This window comes from Elgaria multicarinata, chromosome 9 (genome assembly GCF_023053635.1).
Source record: "Elgaria multicarinata webbii isolate HBS135686 ecotype San Diego chromosome 9, rElgMul1.1.pri, whole genome shotgun sequence".
Taxonomy (NCBI): domain Eukaryota; kingdom Metazoa; phylum Chordata; class Lepidosauria; order Squamata; family Anguidae; genus Elgaria; species Elgaria multicarinata.
In genome coordinates this window covers 78,569,537-78,586,118 of record NC_086179.1, presented here as the reverse complement: position 1 = coordinate 78,586,118, position 16,582 = coordinate 78,569,537, and positions in this window count along the sequence as shown.

Here is a 16,582-nt window from a genome sequence, read left to right as displayed (position 1 = left end):
AGATGAAATATTTCTATTTTGCAACAGATTTTTGTTTATATTTTGCATATCTTAATTTTAAGAAGACTGTGTTAGAAGTCTAGACGTAACATTCCAGATAGAGCTATTTAATTAAAATATATCAGGTTAATTTCCTATACAGGTTTTTTTTTAATAAACATGAACAGCATGCCTAAGCACAACACTTACTAAAACTTTCTAGTACCTACTTCCAGAAGTCAATTCGGTTCAGATCTGTTGGGTTGTATATAAAACAATCTAACATAAGCCCCATTCATTTCAGTGTGTCTACTCTAAGTAGAACTAACATTGGATACAACCCACCGTGTTTTAGAAAAGTTAGGATTAATGGTTTATGGTGGTGCGGCATATTTCTTAATACAATTCTTAATACTATTGCGGCATATTTCTTAATACTAATCACTTGCGTCAGTCTAGCAAGAGCAATCTACAGGTGGAAGCAGGCTTCTGTGCAAAGGTCTGGTTGGTGGATCAAGTCATTTGTGCACAGAAAGGTTCCATGCAAGATTAAAGTGCTTGCATCTAGCTACATGTTCTATATGTGTACTATATCCATATCATAGGGATATTAGGACAACATTTTTGATAGGGCAAATGACTTGTTGGGAAGACAAGTCATTTGCCCTATCAAAGGCCCCATCTCCAAGTCAAGTGATTGTGTTGTCAAAGCTCACTATGTTGACTCTATATTCCACGGATATGCATACCCAGATTCTCCCATGCAACCCACTCTGAGATGAGTGTGTCAGAATCATCTAAAATAGCACATGATGACTACAAATGCATTTTTTTTAAAAAAAACCTCATTAATTCTGCCCTCTTAGTTCATCAAAATTCTCCTTTTGTTTTAAAAAATTGGGTAGATTTTGAATTGCTATTTATTTTCACACTTATTTTCTCAATAAATTTATGAAGCCTGATTAAATGGGATAAGTCCTTTAGGGACTTTATAAAAAACATGTACCCTTGTTTTTTATATGTACATAGTACTTCATTTCCCCCCATAAAATGTTTTATTCTGTGAATTATAGTGAAAGCACTGTTATAAGCCTCATGAGAGCAGAATGATTTAAGTAGGATTTATTTTGAAAGAAATCCATACTCGGAATTGGAAACCATTAAGTTTTGGGTGTTTAAGAACACTTAGGAAAACACCAACCAGACTGTTTGCAATTGATGCCCACCTTAAATAAAGATAAGGAGTGTCATTGCGAATACTATAAAAATATTAAAGCCCCCAAAATGTATTCAGTAAACATACCAAAATAGTAAGACTCTGTTCCCTTAAATATAGAAGATTGGTTAAGACCTTTTAAGAAGCACATGGGCCTTCTCAGGCATGGAGCAGCTCCTATATAGAAAAAGGAAGATGGATGGGGATTCCTGTGATTTCAAAGAATGAAGCTATTAGGGCCAGACATTTGCTGACATTATGTAGGGTGTGTGTGTCAGTATTGTGCATTTAGATTGCGTGAGTTGGCCTACAGACTTAAAAATATATATCATTAAACTAGAGATGACGTATTTTAAATTCGTAAGGATTCAGAAGGTCACCATTTCAAAAAAAAAAAAAAAAAGCCCCACAGAGGAGCCAAAACTTCCCCTCCAAAATTTGACCCAATTTGTGATTTGTTTTGGTTCCTGCTTTCCATTCTGCCAGTTTCCTGCCTCCTTTTCCCTTTACTGATATTTACTTTGCAGGGAGGGTAGGGGACCAATGTCAGGATATATACATGGGCCTATCTTTCAGTTCCTGGTGTCCTTGATGGACGCTTCTAAACATGCTTTGGGGACTCCATGGCTTCTGGGTCCACAGAAGTCTGAGTTTTTTAATGTCTCCTGGCTCACTCCATTCAGGCTTGGGTGATTAAAACTACAATTCCCAGGATTTTCAATTTTCAATAGATGTTCCTAAGTCCCCATAGTGTCACCATTAATAATGGAAATTTATCTGCCACCTCCAGCTGCGTCTAATTTCCCAATTCCCCCTTCTCTTAAAGTTAATTGCAGTCCTCTGAAAAAGCCTTAAAGCCTGGACTTATTCTGGATCTAGGTCCAGGACAATGGAGTAGAGTGGGGATGCCCTTCTAGTACTATTCCAAACTGGATGATCCAAAAGCTACTGTTTCATTTGACTAGAGTGAGCTTTGGCTGCATTCCACAGATGTGACTTGCTGTGTTTTTGCAGATTCCATTTGATTTACTGGGTGCGTGCAGGAGAAGTTCCCAGTTGATTGTGCCCATGGTTGTTGCTAACTTTCAGTAATGTTTCAGTTTTTTTTTTAAAAAAAAAATCTATAGTATGGGGTTACAACTTGGGGTGATCGCCAGCAAGAATACAGTGATCTCAGAAGTCAGGTACAGCATTTCCCCTCCCCGCACATAACCCAGTGAGAAAAAGTAGATGGGGTCCCACCAGCTCTGGAGGCCACACAGGGAGTGGCCAAGGGCTGTATGCAGCCCAAGGTTGCAGGTTGTGTACTCCTGATGTATAGGAACATGAGAAAAAAAATGTAATGAAATCAGTGTTTCAGAAATTAGACACTATGTATTGTAAAGGTATTTTAATATGAAGAGAAAAGATCAGAGAAGCACTTTAACAATCACATTTATTTGTGCATTTTTCTTTTGCCTCTGTTCTGGATGTGTACTAGGCCAGAAGCAGTGAGGCTACAATATGTGTTTTCCAGTAAAAACAAAACAAAAAGTGTGTTATTGCGGGTAACTTTTACAGCTTAAATGTAGCTATTGATGATGAAATGATTCTGAACTGTTCTTCAGATTTAAACAAGTCACTTTTTTTGTGGAAAAATTGTGATTTTCTATAGATCTTCATAGCCTTCTGTACAGTTACCATTTGGCATAATCTACAGAATGGTTTAGGTTACGGCATTGTTTAAAAAGGGTGGAGGAAATCAGCAAAATATATACTAGGTGAAAATAGTTCTGCTACTGCAGAATGAATTCTTTCAAGTTAATTATGTAGATTTTATCAGAAAAATATTGGGCAGTTATCTATTTTGTGTATTTTCGCATAGAGAAGGAATTTTTTATGTGCCAATAATCATCACTGTGGTGTTTTGTAACCAAGTGCTAATGTTGTTCAAAAGTACTGTATATGAAAATATTTTAGCCACCAAATTTATTAGTCAATTTCAAAACACATTTCTTGTTCTGAAATGTAAAGGCGGTAAAATAAATGTAAGAAACTAGTTTCTATAAATCTTTTTGTATGTAAGAAATATAAACTATATTACGTTCAAGAACTGGGCATGTGTAATGATGAAGCTTTATATATCTATATAATGTTGAAGTACATATTTTGTTTTGGTCTTTTTTTCATATTGGCGTTTGACATTTTTATTCATTTTATGTAACATACCAAAGGAGTAGGGAAGGTTACACATTAGTTGTACAGTGTTGTTTACTTTGAGGGTCATATTGGCATGAAGTCTATACTACAGCCTCAGTCCTGCAAGTGTCTAAAACAGGATTTGCTACTGTGTTTTGAAAAACAAACACACACAGTTCCATGTACATGGAATGTTTCATTTCAGGGAAAAGGATTATAGATACTTTTTCATGGAAAAACATTCAATGGCCCTATTCAGAAGGCACCTCAAACCACGGCTTTAACCACGGTGAGTAAGGCTTTCTGGCTTAGCCACCGTGGTTAAAGCCGTGGTTTAAGGTGTCTTTTAAACAAAGCCAGGCTTTCTAGCTTAACCACCATAGTTAAAGCCGTGGTTTAAGGTGTCTTCTGAATGGGGCCAATCATACCTACCTACCCACCCTGCTAGCAGTCCGAAGCGGCATTGTCTAGAAGCAGTTTTACCATGTTGTGAGATTGTTTTCACATGGAGGTGATTTTAGACTGACACCTCTCCATGTGAAACGAAGATGGTGAAGTAACCTGTAAAGACTGCTCCTGCCACTTCAGAAAAGTATGTATGGGATCAGTTCTCAGTCATCCCTTTTTTCAGCATTTAACACATGCTGTTTTGTTTCTCAACCAACTAAGCCTATAATGTATAAAAAGTGGTGTATATTTTATGAAAATGTAGTGATATAAAGTTGAATGTGTTTATGTTCAAATTGCTCTACTGAAAGTTCAGTCTCTCTACGTAAAAATAAATAACTTTTAAAAATTGTCTGACAATTGTAAATGAACAAAATAAAAGGCAGTTGATTACAGACTGTTTCTTGGGGATCTGTTTGTATTAGAACACAAGCAATTTTAAAATACATGGTCAAGATACTGTCAAGAAACCACAAAGAAAGGAAACCAAATGATAACAAATTATGAAAATATGTATAGAACATAAATATTCACTAACTGGTACTTCTCTCACACAGATGGTAATAAAATTCATAAAAGGCTAAAAGGATCACTCATGAAATCTGTCTTAATGATGCAATACAAAAATTCTAGTTCCAATATGATGTTTGTCATTTGACTATATTGGCATTTACCCTATTCAGAGAGCTTTAAACTCCAGATGACAAGATAAATACTGTTTGCATATTTCTTGAATCCTCTGCAGAAGGTAAAAAATGTTCTAACCTACTGGATATTGCCCACATTGATGACCACCTGACATTTTATACTTAAGATCATATTTACTCTGATGATAGAGTAAATTAGAGGGAGGCATTTCTGAATTTTGCGTACAAATGCACCAAAGGCCCACAATTACCTTTTTATACAAATATTTTGTCCATCAGCAACAAAAACTATTGTGTTGTGAATATTTAAATGAATTCCTCTAAATGCTTTGTTTCAAAAATTAGAATATTTGAATAATTGAAATGAAAGGTGAAATGACACAAGTCGATTAGAAATATAAAACTCTAAATATTTTCATAAATCTTTATTTCAAAAATGAAATACAGATTTTACTAAATCAGTGCTTTTTTAGTAATGCTGGAACCACCTCCTAATTTTAGTAGTACGTAAAGTTATAGTTCCACAAGGAACTTTTTTACAGGAATAATGTATACTTGTAAAAAGAGAAAGAGAGAGACTGGGTTTGAATGACACAATAACTCATGATGGCTTAAATAATTCCTGGTGGGTTATTTAACCCACCATTGATTATTGTGTCATTTGGCAGGATTTTTTTTAACTCATAGTGAATTATTTTGACCAAATAACTAGCAATGTACAGAATGGGTTATTTAAACCACCATTTGTTGTCATGTCGTGTGGAGGGCACCATTGGTTATTTTCGTCAGCTACAGAGTCGCTAGGCAAAAGTAGTCAAAGGTTCGGACGACACAATAATCAACATGGGGGGGGGAGGCAACCATTACCATGGCCAATGGTAAGGGATTTTGGAAGCTGTAGTACAAATATCTGGAGGGAATGATGTTGGGGAAGGCATCAGAAGCAGAACCTGCAGTGCCCTGAATGGTAGATAGGAATCAGGCAGCAGAAGTATAGCATCTACGTTGTTGTAATGTGTACTACTACATAAAAGGGAGTTTGCTCATCAAACAAAATAACCTAGACACTGCATAACCCCACACACAGGCACTGTGGCTTTTTACCGTCTCATCTCGAACAAAATAGGAGAAATGCAAGATAAAACTGAAACAGTAATTACAAAATGATATGCCTGCACCCTTTTCTGTTTGTATTGTGCAATTTAAATGGTCTTTGAAATACTAGTTTCAAATACATTCTCTGATTAATTTATTGTAAGCTTTTCAGGCAGTTAAGGTAAACTAACATGGAATAGAAAGAGGGATGAAATGTTCTAAAATAGAGTATCTCTCTGGTGAAGAAGAAAATGTGTACTTTGTTGAATTAAAATCCCCAGATCCAAAAGCTTAATTTCTGAACAGGGTGAATTTTATTAATACAGGAATAATTAATCCCCTGATAAACATTTCAGTATTTTTCTTTTTAGTTTGGACTTCCACAATTGTGGTGAAAGTCTTTTCTATTTGTAAGGCTTTTATAAAGGGTGGTTTTTAGTATGTCTAGGAGGAGGTATTCTTGTGTACGGCTGTAGTTTCTTGAAGTGTTTGCAAGTGACTCAGCTGAATAGTCATTACCAGTCTAAGCTTTTTGGGTTTATCATCTGCTAACTGAAGGCAAGGCCAAAACCTGGAGTTATATCTAGGCATGTGCAGCGCAGCAGTCATGCTACTTGCTCCCATGGGCACACAAGTCAAAGTGCTCCGAAACACTGGCTTGGATCCTAAGATTAGTTAACTTAAGGAAGTTGATGGAAGGAAAGCTTTCTGTCTTTTCTCCCTTCTGCAGGCACCTTTGCCCCAAGAAAAGGCTATCTGGAGAGGGCGGGGAGCAGCACGTCTGGACAATGTGAAACGGGACATTGGCTGATAAGTGGGAAAGGGGAGGGGAAATTTTCCTTCCGTGAAGTTCTTTAAGCTAACTTCTCTTAGGATCCAAGCCTTTTCTAGTGAGGTTGCTTTACAACTAGACTGAAATTGTCTTTCTCCCCGCACTGCAAAACCACCTGGGGGAGGGGGGACTCTTATTTTGTGTGAAAAGGTTGTTTTTGAAACCTTTTTTTGATTTTATGTCAACCTAAATTGATAAATGTCAAATGGAACACCTAAAACTTGCAACATAAAATCCATACTAATTGATGCAGAGTTTGGTCACTTGTTAAATTTGACCTATGAAAGGCTGCCTTTTGTGGCAGGGGAATTGTGTTGAAAGTTAACATTTTGCTATGCTAAAATTAGAAATGTCCATACATTGTGGCTTTCAAAAAAATCCGCTTTTCAAAGCATATGATATAGAATTCCATGTTCTTAAACTTTTTATTATTTTCTTAGGAGGTATTTTTTCCACTAAGACCCATCAGACAAATTTTAAAATGTCAATAGATATGAGGCAAGAGTTAGGAAAGTCTGAGCATGCTGATTTGGAAACTTTTAAGAAGCTGGCATTTCTTACAAAATTCTCAGGTTTTACCTTCACCCCACTCATCCCCAATTGCTCCAAGCCTATTGCCATAAACAGTTTTTATAAATGGGTCTTTTTAAAAAAATTAAAGGGTCACAACTGGACACAAACAGAAATAAAATGTGCGTATTAAACAAAACTGAAGATGTTCCTGGAAAGTGATGACTTGGTAGCTGTTAACTAGTGCCAAGATCCAGAGACTTAGGACTGAGGCAGATCTAGTTAATTTTTAAACATTTTGATATTGCAGGAGGATCTGCCATGTAAAGTGTTTTTCAAACTACCCTTAGTTTTAAATAAGGTTTGCTATGCAGGATAGAGAAGTACTCCTTAAAGACACTCAGGTCAAATGTTCTTTGGGTTTGTAGAACTAGTTACACGGTTCTTTGGATCGAAGCCTAAACTTAGAGATGAGAGGGAAGTAGCCATTGTGTCTACCTATAGTCTAAAAACAGTAGATCTGATGATTTCTATTTTCCTTGAATGTCACAGATGGAGATGATGGCTAAACTTCTTTGTGTGGGGGTATGAGTGCTGATTCCCCTTCTTCTCTCTTTCTTGGAACTTCTACGCAATACTGCATAATGAGTTTTCGGAGGAGGGGACAGAAGGGGAGTAAATTGTGCACTGTGTAGAGCATCAAAGCAAAGTCACAAGTCAAAGCTGGTTAACCTGCTGCTTGCTTATTACTGAGAAAAAACTGTGTAGTCAAAGATAAGATAAAAGCAACCACAACCAAGTAAGCAATTTTTCTTATAAGCTAGAGAGAGAGATGGCTTATGCCCTCTGCCTGATAGCTTTTAAATAAAACTTCCCAATTTGTTGGAAATCATTACTGTGTATCAAAGCTTCATCACACCAGCGTTATAGTCTGCTGTCACAGTGAATTGCATGCAAAGAACTCGGATGATGCTGACCATGTCCTGCTGTGATTGCGGTTGTCCGTCCCACCCCCCAGCGACGTTTTTGGTGTGTGGAATGTCTGGTTCTTCCAGTAATGCAAAAGCACACTGCTCAACTTCAACATGTATTTTCATCCATCATTTTCAATCCGATATTCTGTGGGTGTGTTTTCAAGGGGCGGTATTGCTGACGAAAGTGTGTTCAAGGGGTGGTATTGATGATGAAAGAGACAGGCGTGCATTTTCTCCAGTGGGTGTTTTAAAATTCCATTTCAAATCCTTTCCTCCTGCTGCTTCCTGGCTGCTGGGTTGAACGAATGAAGGGTCTATTGTACTTTCGCTCCTCCACCTTTGCTTCATGACTTGCTTGGGGGCGGGGAAGTGAGAGGGGGATGCACTGGTAACATCGTAGGGGGAGGGTGTTCAAGCCCATTGAAATGAACAAGATGCAACTGTGAATAAGTGCACCCATGAACCTGAAGTCTTTCGTGCAATTGGAAGTGCGTGACAAGGGGAACACTATGCAACCTCCAGTGGCAGCTGATAGGAGTTTTAATTGATTAATCAATTAATTATGGATTAAATCCAATTATGTATTAAATTTGCATGTCGGTTATAAGCAGTCCCTCTGGAGCAAGAAGAGGTCCCATTGAACTCTATGTTCTTACTCCTAAGTAGGCATTTTCACCTTAAAAGAAATGTGGAAAATGCACCCTCCTTGCCAGCAGCGCCCTCATTTTTAAAGATAAAGAGATCAAAATTTGCACAGTGATAACTCTTAAGGAGGGCTTTCAGCATACCCAATTTGAATCCAATTGGATCATCCCTTGATTTTAAGGGATTTTTAAAATGGAAATTAAATAAATATTTACATCTGCATAAGTTTTAAAGATAAAGAGATCAAAATTGGCACAGTTATAGGTCTTAAGAGGCTTTCAGCATACTGAATTTGAATCAGATTGGGTCATCCCTTGATTTTTTTAAATTCCCCCCTTAAATTCTTTTCCTCATAGTCCACCAGTGCGAAGGATCATAGGATTGATCTTCCATTGCTTTGATCATGCGAAGCTGTGCAGCTTCAAGTTCATAAACTACAGATCTGCTGGTTCCCTTACTCAAAAGTAAATCCCATTGATTTCAACTGCGAAAATCACATGCAGGCTTACCTTTGAGTAAACCCCATTGAACAGAGAGAGTGTTACTTCTGAATAAACACATATTCCAGTTCTAGAGAGCCACAGAGGCTGTGTGTGTGTGTATGTGTGTGTGTGTGTGTGTGTGTACGTACGTGCATTTGACATATGGAGTGTGTATGAGAGGTGCACCGTGCGAGGCAGGGAAAGGGAGTGGCGCCACAAGTCTATCTCATAGGACATGGGAGATCTTGCTTCCTCTTCCCTCCCCCTCCAAAGGGAACTCCCCGGAAAGCTGGTTGGAGGGGCAAAGGCCATAGCTTTCTACACACAATTCTGTTAAAATGTACAACACGCACCCACAAATAAGCACACCAGCGCTCTTTTGGGGGCTTGGAAGTGCATGGCAAGGGGAACCCTGCAAAACCTCCTCAGTTCATGCTCCAAAGCATCAAAGGAAGGGGTCAGGGGAACTGGGTTTGCCTGGTGCCCTTTCCTCAAGGCTTGGACACCAGCTGTCTCCACAGTTGGCTGAGGATACCAATCTCGGGAGGGCTTCTTTTATTCCAGCCACCCCATTTTGCATCAAGGGAAGGCGGAGAGGCAACCTTAAGTCAAGCGGTGGGGAAGCATGAGCCCTGTGTCTCTTTCCATCCAGGTGGGCACTTTACTGAAGTGGGATTCTCTCTCTCTCTCCACACACCTTTTCTTTCTTTCTTTCTTCTTACCTGCCCGATCCTAGGCAGTGTTCAGTGCTCCTAATTCTGCCTGGAATTGGTGCTCTTTCTCTTTCCCCTAAGATCTGGCCCCGATCCTAGTAGGGAAAGTTTCATCTATTACTTTTGGGGAGGCAGGCTTAAGCCAGCCTACTCAGAAGTAAGCCTCATTGAGTTCGTCGGCGCTTATAGCTTCATCCCACGTACCTGTTTCCCTCGAATTATCCCTACAGCGCTGAGCTGTCGGCATTGTTGTTGCTACCGGGCAGCAAGATCCTTTGCATACCAGGAAGTGGGTTTAAGGGGGGAAATGTAAAAAAATCATAAAAAATCAACGGATGACCCAATCCGATTCAAATTTGGTATGCTAAAAGCTCTCAATATCTATCACTCTGCCAATTTTGATGTCTTTATCTTTAAAGCTTACGCAGATGTAAGCATTTGTTTATTTTTTCTTCAAATCTTGCTCCTGCGCACCAGTGGCCACTCAGATGATACACTCCAAAACTAGTATCAAAATACGGCGAGTCTTTTGCTTTTATAGCACAATTAAAGCAGGATGCATGGGAATACTTCACAATAAAAGCAGATTATAAACTGGAAAACTTCAGAGTCCTTTGCATGCAATTCACAGTGATTGCACAGTATAACGCTGGTGTGATAAAGCTCTTACTCTCAGGTGAGTGGGTTATTTATTTATTTAAAGGGCAGAATGGAACAAACTTACTTCTGAGTAAAGATGTGTAGGAGGCCGCTTAATGACTTACAGGGGATATCCACGAAACTACTTAGGGGAGAGAAGTCCTTGTTTTTCCCAAATCTGTTCAGTAACAAGGGAAGCTACTGCTGAGGAAAAATTAAAGCAACACCTAGTAGTGCCCCATGTCCATTACAGTCAGTGCAGGGGGGCAGGGAGTTGTCCAGCCACCAACAACCAGTGAAGTGTAGGGGGAGGTACGAAGGAGATTGGTGCTCAGATGCAATAGTGATTTGCAGGTGTGCAGGGGAGGAGAGGTATAAAGATGCATGAACCCTAAAAGCACACAGGTGTAAGTGATCAAGGCTTCACATGCTATGGAAACGAAGGGGGATAATATGAAGGCAAAAGTCTAGGTGTGATGGAGCCCTCAGATTCATTGGGAAAATATGAAAGCTTTAGATCAAGAGATGGGGTCTAGAATGAGATCCCTCCCAACGTTTTGCTTCACTACCTGGAATTATTGTACTCTGCTGGCTTTATTCTATAACAGCTGGCTTTTTTTGCTTTTTTTAAAAGTCTGTCATTTGCGTATACTTGAGGAAAGCAAAGAAGTATCTCAGCAGAATGCTCCTGCTGGCAAAAAAAATCCATATCTGTATGGAAGATTAATCTAGCAGCCGGCTGGACAGAGGAGGCAGAGTCCGTAAGCTCAGGTCTCCTAGGAAACGACTGCTGGATTTGCCTTCATCTAAGCTGTGAAGTTGGTGTCTCCTAAAATGTGAGAGGCAGGTTGGTGATTCCTCCTACCATAAATGTTGGATTTGAGGTGATGATCATCATCTTCCTCCCTTGAGGAGATAATTTCTTTTCTAGTATGTTGCTGTTTTCTAGCCATTCTGTTTTACCATTGTGATAGCAGTCTTTGGATCACTTCACGTATTACCTAATGACAAACATGTGAACCACACGGTGAATATATGTTACACAGAACCACAGCTAATCACAGCTAGCTGCCAAAAGAGTCAAGTAGCTTGCAGGAAACAATGCAAACCTTAAGGCACTATTGCATCAGAAATGAAGTCAAAATGACACACAGACCTGTTTTTTAAATAATGTATCTGGGCATATTGATGTGTTACAAGAATTGGCATGGTTGCCATTCTGCTGAACTCTCTGGTGGACTCCCATACTGTTTTGGGAGTACACATGGGTTGAAATTCTAATATGGTTGCCTCCCACACCATTATTGACTAGGGTTGGGGTAAAATCATGTAACAGCAGACCAGCAATATAAAACTGGACCCTAAGAGGAAAATGACTTGTTAAAAAGAATCACATGGTTCATGACTGTACCACTTCAGATTGGAAGTAACAGATACTGCGTTCCAGAGAAACCAAAGGATGAAAGGCACTGATAACAGAAAAAAGTAGAACAGGAGATGAACATTTTATTAAATGAAAAGTAGAGTGTGTTGTTTTCTTATGTGTATTCTAAGTGCCCCCCAAAAATTGTACTTTGAAATACATTGGGCCAATGATATCTATTATTTTGCGCTCCCTTGACATTTATTCCCTGCCCCCTTTTTTAGATACTATGTTTCCCCATTTAAAAACAAACATGCATGCATTAGTGTGTCAGGAAGGATATTCTAGGACTCTTTTTCTGGGCATGCAAACCATCTATGCACAGAGGATTCATGAAGGTAATTGTGATTTGGGGAGGGGGAATTAACAGTGCCATACATTTATACTTGATTACTTGTATGGAATGTTGCTGGAAAATTCAAATATTAAAGGTTCTGTGTTTAGATGCAGGACATCATGGCCATATTTGCATGGTGAAGCAAAGTTTCTTCCTGCATATATAACTTTTAGTGGGAGTCACTAACAATATTATTAATATTGTGTGAATTGATTTTCTTTTGGGAAAGGGTTGGAAGCCCATTTTTGAGTTGACCAATGTAGCTGACAAACTAGTCTGTGTAAAATGTACCCTGGAAATCAAATCATCTTGTAACTAAATAGGGTTTCAGAAATGGTTATTTAGTTAGTTGGCTTCCTGCTGGAGAAGCATTACATGTATACACTACGGGATCTTTCCCTAATCTTGTTGTCTGACTGCCTGGAACTCCTCACCTAATTTTTCTGATTCTCTTATTCTTGTTACTCCTGGGAGTAACAAGTTTACATTATATATTGCATCTACTTCCACTGGGAACTGATGCTTGTGTGAACTAGAGGTATCATGATATTCAAGAGCTTGGAATATATGAGTCTCGGTTTACTTCCAGACAGACGGCTTCTAACACTTTTAATCAAAAGGTATTGTGCACCTATTCAGTCTTTTCCTCCTTAACAGATTTTTTTTTCTGGCCAAGAAAATAAACAAGGAACTGGTGGAAAAACACAGGAGATCTGCAAATGGAAGGCAATAATCCCTGGACACCCCCTACTCCCACTAAAATTCCATGTTTTGCATGATAAAAGGCTCATTTGGAAGCACCCTCATTCTTTCTGTGTTAGTATCCAAAGATGTAGGATATATAGGCAGGATCTACACTATTGCTTTATAATGGTACTGAAGTGCACTGACAACTGTTGGGGCCCATGACACATTCCATATGCCATTTTCAAATCGGTTTCATAGTGTTATATCCTGCTTGGTGGAGATCTGACCATAATGGATACTATATGTATAACAGATGCACATCCTGTATTTCTGCATTGCTGTAGTCTTTGGTAAAACGTTACCTGTTGTCTTTTTTTAAAAAACACAACAACATATTGAGCTGTAGAATGTACAGTCAGTGTCTGCTCACCCCACACCCCATGTTCTTCCAATTTCTGCTTGTAATGCTGTGCTGTTAAAAGCAATCTCTTGTTTCCATGCCCCCCTGCTTGGATTTGCAATACTAAATGTCCCTTATTAAATATGATCAAGGACGACTCACTGCAGGATAAACATTCACATTTTAGAGATTCACATAAATATACTTCTTAGTATGATAAGCACTATGCCACCATGAAAGGAGATTTCAAGGGAGCTGCCTGTGCTCATTAAACCAGAATACAAGGTAAAAAGAGAATTTTGTTTTAAAATGCACTTTGGGCTTTGGGTCCCAGATGGCTTCCAGGAAAATGGCTTGCTCCTCTGACAAAATGCACCTGGAAGATCCTTTTGTTTGGATCCACAGCACTGTCAACTAGCAAAACAGCTTTAAGAAGAATTTCAGTTTCACTGACTTACTGCTTCAAGTAACTCCACTGAAGATGCTATAAAAATATTCATCCCTTCCCCCAATCCGCTGGCATTTCTGCTCAGCTCTAGGTCCCCTATGCTACAAATGGCAACTAATCTGGTGAGTCCTTCCTTTCCCCTGTGCCTTCACTACCTTCAGAATGCATTCGACTTTATTGGTAGATTGATGTGAGATCCAGTTATCAAATTAAATGAGTTTTTATTTCAGAATGAAAACACAGAATTCAAAGGATTGGTATTCAATTAAAAAAAAACAGGAATAGTGATTTCTAGAAGAAAATACTGAAAACATTACATTCTGGCTTAATATTTACTTACGCTATACAAAACAGCTGTTACCATGTATAGGGGATTTCCATGCTTAGTTATGGTGTCAAGCTGATAAATCCATTTTAAAGAGAGAAAGCTAGCCTGGTAGGTGTGCTCCTCTGCATAGGGAACTTGCTCTTGGACTCCTGGTAACCATGACTACAATAGTACAGTCAAAATGCAAATTAGATCATATGATTAGGATCCCTCTTTAGCCCAGCCCGTTTTTACCCAGCATTGATATCTCACTTTTGACAGAAGTAATCAATGAATATATATGCTTTGGGGATAACTTGTTTTGAAGCATTTATATATCAGAAAGGTTAGACTAATATAGAATCGAATGTATACCAGTTTTCAAGTGGCAGGGTCTTTGAAATCTGGACCAAAGATTATTTTCATGTATAATTTTAAAGTTCGTTTAACATGAATTCCAAAGGGGTGAAGAAGATGGAAGGCTGGGATTTACACATACATTATACCACTACAGTGAATGTAGTGTGACTATAAGGGCATATTCTTCATGGTTCTCCACCCCTGAAGTGGGAAATTCAAGGCGGCTGCTCTAGGGTAATTTTTTTGCAGGACTGAAGGCATGGCAGGGAACACCTTAGCTCTCTAGCTTTTCCACCATTGTAGTGAATACCAGATGTCACTTTAAGGGAGTGTATTCATAAATATTTTCCATGGGATGACTTAACTATCTGGGCACTGGGCACTGATGAAAATCTGTTTTGATATATGTGTAGGCTAAAAAGAAAATGTATGAGCAGCAGCAGTGAGCACAGTACCCCATAGTGAATTCAAGGTCAAAACTGGTACAGAGCTTTAAAAAGGCTTCCCAGTTCCCACATGTTTTATGCAGCTCCTATTCCCTCCTTAGAATAGGGTTGCAACCTTGTATGAGCAGAGGCTCTGTAATAGCTACATGCCAGGCAGAAAATCCACAAATGCAGCATGTAAATGGATACTGTTGTTTTTATATTTTTGATGGTTTTAAATTTTGTATACTTTTTAATGTTCACTGTTTTTAACTTTTGTAAACTGCCCAGAGAGCTTCAGTTATTGGGCGGTATATAAATTTAATAAATAAAAAAATCCCCCAAACTGTATCTACATGTGGGGTAATCATTTCATTTAGGTTGTAATTCTATGTACATTTAGACCAGAAAAAAACCCGTGCTGGCTAGGGCAGCCTGGCAATTGCAGAGCATTTTCCTGTTTAAACATGGATAGGATTGCACCTTTAGTGATTGATGCCCATCAAGCATTTCCTAAATGCACAATATCTTCGCTCTCACAAAGTGTGTTTGATCCAAGAAGTCCCACATGTTCCTTGTGGCTTACCAGCCAAAGAAATATTCTGATAATGAGCTTGAATCATTCTGTGCTGCTCACAGTAAGTAGTGTAAACTACATCTGGCCATAGTTCTATATTGCAAGATAAAGCCTTTTCACACCATCTTTGTCACATATATGCAGGTTCAGCAAAGGTGTAGAAATACAGATGTTGGCTTTTTATTAGTGAAATATAAATCTCTTCCAGCTCCAGCCTCTGGAAAATATTCTTAACCTGAATAATAGCAGCGATTCCATATAATATAAATGGTTTTAATATTATTGTTACTATTGCTAGTTTTAGCTGAAATATTTTATTGAATGAATTTTTACAATGAATTATGTACCAAAGTTGCTAAAATACTGATGTACTTGTGATATTGCTGCTCTTCTGTTCGTAAGTAGACCACCTTGGCAGCAACTTTTTGTGGAGGTTTAAACACAAAATTGATTTGTTGGTAAGACAAGAATGTTAATTCAGACCAAAGTTCTTAAATGTCTTACCCACAACAGCTGGAAGTGGGGGAAGGGGAAGAGTGGTGAACAACCTAAACAGTGTAGACTCTACAAAAGTTACCAGGTTATAATTATTATTATTCCTAGGGATTGTGGCCTGCTGGCGTGCTCTGTGGTAGAGAGAAGCTCTGGCAATGCCCCACTATGGCCAAATTCTATGGCTTAGTGTTCTGCCTGCTGGAACCCCATCCATGCTGAGGAAAATAGCTAGACTGCAGCTAAGGCATACTAAACACAACTAACATGCTTCCAACAGGAACAAATTGCTTCATGTGGATTTTCGTTTAATCGCGAAAGCAACACTTGCATATTCTACCATTGATATTTTTTTATTGCTAGTGTGGAGATGCTTCTGGTGCTTTAAAATATCATTCTAATGCTAGAAAACACATACATCCCTGGAGGCACTAGGTCTCCTGAACCAGAAATGTGATAACAGAAAGACCTAGCTGAAGCAGGGTCAGCAAATCTTTCAACAATGCTCACTGAGGAGGAAGAAGGCACAGCATATTAACTTCCTCAATGATTTATCCCTTTCTTGCACTGTTTAGAGAACAACAGTGAATGTCCTGATCCAAAGCATTTCTTCACAAAATGGGATCATAGTAGGCAATCAGAAGGCCAAGGCTTGAAATAAAATGGGAAGTTCCATTCAACTACAGCTTGTCAAGGTTGACATGCACTGATGTGGCAATGTTGAAGAGAGGAGTGGATCCAACAGCCAATAGATGAGTTGGGTGTCTTA